At 45.0% G+C, this 7228-nt stretch overlaps 1 protein-coding gene across 8 annotated transcripts in view; it reads right to left on the reverse strand.

Annotated features, from left to right (window-relative positions):
* The window catches only part of Fgf1 (fibroblast growth factor 1), a 94974-nt gene extending 88345 nt beyond the window's left edge, over positions 1-6629 (reverse strand). For 4 of the 8 annotated variants that reach the window (XM_015485704.2, XM_048811723.1, XM_048811720.1 and 1 more), the window contains exon 1: positions 6251-6622. The gene's annotated coding sequence lies outside the window, so the exon portion shown is untranslated. Of the gene's footprint in view, positions 1-6250 lie in introns of all 8 variants that reach the window. The other 4 variants (XM_048811725.1, XM_048811722.1, XM_048811719.1 and 1 more) reach the window with 4 other exon arrangements.
* Positions 6630-7228: the final 599 nt, after the last annotated feature.

The raw sequence follows: 7228 nt of genomic DNA on the forward strand, positions 1-7228 counted from the left end.
TACAATGCCCTGCATCATTTTTTTCACTTAATAATAGATCTCTGCAAATCAGTCCATTTCTTGCCTGAATTACTGCAACAGCCCCCTAACTTGCCTCCTGCTTCTGCCCTTAGCTTTTATAGTTCATTCTAGAAGTTCATTGGGAAAAGGTAAATTACATTACATCCTTCTTTGTTCAAATCTGTCCAATGCCTTTCCCTTGCACTGAGAGCAAGAACTAAGCTTGAACACTAAGTTCAAGCCTCTCCAAGTTTACTCCCTATGCATTACCCTTTGCTCACTGTGCTCTAGTGACATTGCTCCTTCTATGAGCCAAGCTTGGTCATACCCCAGGGCCTTTGCATTTGCTGTCTGTTTCCTCTACCTGGAATGTACACATTTATTTTCTGCTGCTAGATTCCTTGCATGGCTGGCTTTTTCTTGTCCTTCTGGTCTCAGCTCAGACCATCTCCTGCCTGACCACCTGTTCTAAACTCACCCCTCCTCACTGTCCTCCACATCCACCTGCTTTCTGTTTTTTCACAGAACTTATAAATATCTGAAAATTGTAACATTCATAAAATGTTTTTAATCACCCCTGCCATGCATACTGAAACTCCATGAGAGCGGGGACTTTATCTCTTTGCTGTTATACACCAAGTGTTTCACAAACCTGGATGTGCACTAGACTCACCTTGAGGGTTGTTAAAACAGAGATTGTTTAGCATGAAGTAAGCCAATCTCAAAAAACCAAAGGCCGAATGTTCTCTCTGATAAGTGGATGCTGATCCATATGGGGGAGGGGCGGTCATGGGGAAAATGGAGAAACTTTGATTGGGCAAAGGGGTGGGAGGGGTGGGGAGGGGGCATGCGGGCAGGAAAGATGGTGGAATGAGATGGACATCATTACCCAAGTACATGTATGACTGTACATATGGTGCAACGCTACATCATGTACAACCAGAGAAATGAAAAGTTGTGCTACACTTGTGTTCAATGAATCAAAAGGCATTCTGCTGTCATATATACCTAATTAAAATTAATTAATTAATTATAAAAAATAGAGATTGCTGGGTTTCCTAATTCGGTAGGTCTGGGGTGGATCCACCACGTTAGAATTTGCCTTCCTAACAAGTTCTCCAGTTGCTGGTGTGGTGACAGTGCTTGGAGAGCCACCAGTCTGGACAATGCCCGGCACACTGTGGGCATTGCCTGTACCTCTTTGTGCAAGGCCTGCACATGAGGCTGTGCCACTTCTCTGTAGCAACATTTTCTGTGACAGGAAAGTCCTGAGCTTTGTCAGATAATATGGTTAATCTGCTCCTTGGATTTGTCAGCTGGATATTAAAACTCTAAAGCTTTATAGGCCCAAGAGGAGCCAGTGACAGTCACTCTTTGTCCCCTGCCTCAGCAGGTAGTCAAGCCAAAAGGTGGTGCTGTTCCTGTGGAATGTGACAGAGGACCTCCCCAGGAGTGTTCAGACAGGCCTCACCTGCATTACAAATCTGGTTTCAGATTCAGCCTCAATGCACTGGAACATTCTAACCAGTTCAGTACCTGGACCCCACCAGGTTGTGAAATGGATAAAACCCAGTGGTTTTTCCAAGTCACAAAACCCTTCGAGCATCTTACAAGATCTACAACCCTATTCCCCAGGAAAATAAATGTGGGTACACATGCTGTACACACACGTCCACACATCCACATGCTCTCACACACGTTTTTATGTTTAATTTCAGGAAGTTAGAAGATGCCCCAACTCCTGATTTAATAACTGGCTTGCTATTGGCAAAACAAACAAAACCAGTCTGGATCCCATTGGTTATTTAAATCCCTGATTTAATCGGAGGATTAAATATAAGAAGAATGATCTTAGAGGAAAACATTAATGAGATTTATCACCTTAGAATGGGGAATACTTTTTGCAGCATGACTTGAAACCCAGAAGTGAAAATAGAATGAGATTGATTCCATAAAATTTATAATGACCTTTACAAAAGGGAGTGGGGATCTTCTTGGTTCAGCCTCCAGGGAGAAATCTATGGCGCCATCTGTTCCATCTATTGTCTTTCCACTGGAATTATGTGAGTGGTCTGTGGCCAGGCTCTAGGGAGCAAGACGTGAGCTTATCAGAGCAGACAGGGTAGGACTACATCCTTCAGCAAAACTGTCACTAAGTTCATGATTCCACTAGCAGTGGTTTGAGATTTTTTTTTTTTTTTTTTTTTTTGGTACTGGGGATTGAACCCAGGGGTACTTACCACTGAGCTACATCTCTAGCCCTTCCTAAATTGCTGAGGCTGGCCTCGGACTTGCAATCCCCTTGACTCAGCTTCCGAAATCACTGAGATTACAGGCATGCACCACCAAGCCCACCCAGCCCAGCTTGGTTTGAGATGTTTTTTAAACAACTATATTGAGTTATAAATCACATATCATATTTCTCATCCATTTAAAGTGGACAAACTGGATATTTTCACAAAGCTGGGTAACCCTCATCACTATCATTTCAGAATATTTTTGTCACCCAAAAAGAACACCTAAACCCATGAATAGTCATTCCCCATTCCCGCTTCCTTTCAGATTCAGGCAACCACTAAGCTACTTTTTTAGATTTTCCTGTTCTGACCATTTCCTATAAACAGAACCATACAATATGAACTTTTCCCCTTAGCATAATGTCTTCAAGCTTTACCTGTGTTGTAGCATATCTAAATTTCTTTCCTTTTTATTGCTAAATATTTCATTGTATGAATGCAATACATTTTACTGATCCATTCATCAGCTAGTGTATATTTGCATGTTCCCTCTGTCTGGCTATTTCAATAATGCTGCTATTCCCGGGTACAATGGTCCACAACTGTAATTCCAGCTATTCTAAAAGCTGAGGCAGGAGAATCCAAATTCAAGGTCAACCTGGCAACATGGGGAGATTCTGTCTCAAAATAAAAAACGAGAAAAAGGGCTGGTACAGTGCCCCTGAGTTCAATCCCCAGGAACACACACACATGCACACACACACAAATCTGTTGTGAATGTTCATGGCAAGTCTTTGTATGAATATAGACTTTGTATAAACAAGTATTCATTTCTCTTATGTTTTTTTCTGTTAAGGATTATATGTATATATTTCATATAGATATAATTTATATACATATATTTAGGTATAACGTATATATACATATACACATAATGTACGATATATAATATACAAGTGTGTATATTGCATATATGATACATGTAACACATGACATATGATGTTATGTAATACATATACACATGTATGTGTGTTTATTTATCTACTTATCACCTATCTTAACCTCATGGAGAAGCCAGCAGACCTGGATCCTAAAGACCTCAGAAAACTTCCATTCCCAGTCTGGGACCTGGGGTACAGTTTCAAGATGTGCTCAGTCTCACTGCCTCAATTGTGCCATCAATAGAGGCAAGGCAGGTGAGAACACCAGTTCTTTAGCCCTCTCACAGGATGTTGTGAAGATAAACAAAATGACGTAAATCAAATAGGATCTGCTCTTTTGAAGACACTAACTCATATGAACAAGCTTGTGCATGTCCAATACACAGCATGCGCTCAGACCAGGGTTTTGCCAGCACAGCCAGAGGCCTGTGGCTTGTAATGTAAGGGCATAGTGGGTATAATAAACATGTTTTCTCAATATTTTGATTTCCTTTGAGATCAGAATTTTGTTGCCATCCAAATCCTGTCAGCTGCCCCTGAGGCAAAGCCCCCAGCTTGGTCACCCAAGTCAGGGGCAGGGGAAAGGAAAGTTTCATGCCTTGTGACTGGTGGCCAGAGGAGCAAGTTCACATTCTAAAGCCTGCTCCAGCCAACGTTTTCCCACTAATTAAAAAGCACCTCGCTCTCTACAGAGCTCCAGAGGCACCTCCTTTTGTGAAATCCCTGACCCCTTGACCCTTTGTTGGCTCTGGGGCAGGGGCCTGCACTCATACCCCTGGGTAGAATCTAATAAGAACCTCCCCCCATAGAGGCACTGAAAGGCCAGGTGGCGAAGGGTCCGAGAAATAGCTGAGCTTCCTCAGGCCATCTGAACAATCACTGCAGCCCACCCCTCTGCAGCAGGAAATCTGACTAATTAGCACGTAAATGCTGACTGGCATAGGAACTGAGATGACAGGCTTGTCTGAGTTCTAACCCCAGCGTCCCCACTTCCTAGCTATATGTTCTAGGACAGTGACTTCCTTATTTGAGACTCAGTTTCCCTATTTGCTAAATGGGACAATAACAGTCCCTGCCTGGTAGGGTTGCCAGAAGGAGTGCTGAGATGACACCTCTAGGGGCTCCGCATGCATTCTGAACTCAATCAATGTCTGCCACAGTCATGAAACAACTTTTAAAGCCAGAATTTAGGGCCTAAGCAATCTAGCCATCCTTCCTAACTATTTAGGGAGGCTCATTCTCTATTGGCCAATTGAATTGGACTCGCTTACTTGGGCACCTACTCTTTGTTAACTAGCACAGACAAGACTAGAGACAAAACTTAATTTTCTCCCATGAATGTGAAATTCAAGTTGGGAGAGAAACGGAGAACATGAAGTTCTTAAAGAACATGCAAACAGTAAACAATAATCCTGACACCTGGTTCAGGTTCAAAGAGGAGAGACAGCAGAAAATTCTGGAAGAGCCAGACAAGGGCCCAAAGGGAAGCAGCACTGAGGCTGGTCCTTGCGAGGCAAGATGATTTCACATCAGTACAGGAGAAACAGACCTGAGCAGGGATGGGTGAGGGGAAAGGAGACCCAGGAGAGCACGGGCAGTCTGGGGCCCAGGCAGGTTGGGGTATGGTGCGTGGCTAGAGACTGAGCTAGGCAAACTGGCATCTGTGGCTTCCCTGGTATTTAGGGTCTTTAGGAATGACATGCATGGGGTCTTTTCATCACCTGTCCTAGTAATAATTATCCTTCCTATGAAACCTTCTGTTACAAATGCATTTTTGTGGAGTGAAAGAAGGAGGAGGAGTTATATTGGAGGAGCTTTGACTCTCACTCTAGACCATTGCAAAAAGAGCAACACAGTGACCACCACTGACCTTGACCACCCTACATCTACCCCCAGCCCTCCTCCTGGGACTGCATATGTGGTTTTGGATGGGAGTGACAACACCCCTAATGGTGCAATCCCCACACCAGATCTATGAGAAGCAATCCTGAAACTCTGGGTAGGAACCTTGGGTATGAGAAGCACCTGTTCTTGCAGGATGGCCCTCCAAGGAGGGTGTGAGCCTGAGCCGCAGGCAATCATGTTACCACCACAAAGCAAGTCCTCCCGGAAACAGAATGACATAGTGGTCACAAGGCCAAGAGATGAGAAACGCAGATTCAGGAGGCCACTGTCTGCATACCTGACCTACTGTACCAAAACCTTGGCTTTTCAGTTACATAAGAGAAAACAAAGTTTCTCTCTTTTTGCCCAAGACCCTTCCAAATGAATTTCAGTCTATGGTCACTAAAAGAATACAGGCTGCCCTCAGACTTCTCAGCATGGATATTTGTAGTCCACAGCCCAGGCACAGTCTGTGTCCAGGATAACAGTACGCAGGTGCAAAGGATAGTGGCCTCAGTACACATCCCTAAATAGGCACACATCCATGTGACGTGCTTGGGTGTGCAGAAACATCGGAAGGGGAGACCGAGCTGTAACACTGGTTCCACCTCCTTGTGCCTTGATTCTGCTTACAGAGCAGTTCTCCCCAGACTCTTGATTTTATTCCCGTTGTTCTCAACCAGGGTAATGAGTTCTCGGATCTGTTAGGCATGTTTTGCAGGGCTCCAAGGAGTCAGGAAGAGATGGGGAGAGGAAGCTCTGCAGATCCCATTTTCGTTTTTCCTTTTTGCCTAATAACAAAGAATCGGCTGGCATCCTTTTATTTCCTATTTCATGCAGTGCTTTTTAAAATGAAGCATTAACTCTACTGTCATGGGATTTGTCTAACGATTTCCTGGTACACATCTTCTTGGATCTCAGCAAAGATAATTCTCTTGGTAGGAATCACTTCCTGCTTTCCCGCTAAGAACTAGACCTGCCTAGTTCTTTCTGGGAGTCAATTGGCCTCTGCAGGAGAGAATCTTTTATACCAGCATCATCACAGAGCCTCAAGCCTGCCACAGGCCCAGACCCAGGAAGGGAGGAGGAAGGCATGGGGGATGGGGAAGAGCATTCGTGCTGAGCCCAAGCCTGAAGCCAGGTGACAGTCTGTAGCAATCCCAACCCTACAGAAACAGATGCACTCACCTCTTTGCCTGGACTCTGGGGCGCTGTCTTTCTGGGGCCCTGGTCGCTGCTGCAGCATTCACACTGTACTGCAGGCAGGCCGATGCAGGAGGAAGGGAGTTCCCATCACCATCAGAAGGGAGTGTCCTTCAAGAAAGGAGGCGATGCCCTTATCCCCTTGGAAGTTATTGGATTCGCTGGTCCTCACTCTCCTTGCTCCCTTTTTGGTGTGAGTAGAGCTCCAAGAAGCCCTGAGAGAAGGGCTCAGTGACACATACCACGCACCCTCCCTGATAGCAGGTTGGCCTCCTGGCTTTGGGGGCTTGGGGAGGGAATGTGTCCTGAGCACTATCACGCAGCTGAGCTGGTGTGCCCATAGGAAGCCCAAGGACAAGCACTCGTGAACTTCTCTCTCTCCCACTCATGTGATCTTATTTTTGGACTGGACACACGAGCTATTTGGGGGCTGGACAGCTGCCAGGTGAAAGGACAAATATCTCATTCAAATCGTCTCCATGCCCCTCTCTGGGCATGATCTAGTCCCTGATCCTTTTCCCCCATGCGAAGCAGAGGAAGGAGTGAGGGTCTTGCTACAAGCAATTTGTGCAACTTAACTAATTTTTTTCTCCAACTAGTTGACTGCTACCCTTTGAGGTTTCACAGGGGATAAATGTAATGGAAAAAAATCATTACCAGAGGCAGGCGGGTGTTTCTGAGCTGGTGACCATGTCAAGTAATCATACACCCTATTTTTGAGTCTCAGAGACCCTCTCGTCAACATTGGGGCAACCCTGGAAGGCATGTGTAAGCTATGTTGAGGGAGATGGTGGACTCTAAGTTTCTGCTTTCCTCCCATGGTTGTTCCTGCTTCCAACTCCTAGGCTTGTAAAACTTAACAACATTGAAATTGCTTGATTTTTCACCTCTGATTCTTCCTCTTTGGACACGAATGGAGAACTGAAACAGGCATGCCCGACCAAATGCCAATTCCATATTATC

Source organism: Marmota marmota, unplaced genomic scaffold (genome assembly GCF_001458135.2).
Source record: "Marmota marmota marmota unplaced genomic scaffold, marMar, whole genome shotgun sequence".
Classification (NCBI taxonomy): domain Eukaryota; kingdom Metazoa; phylum Chordata; class Mammalia; order Rodentia; family Sciuridae; genus Marmota; species Marmota marmota.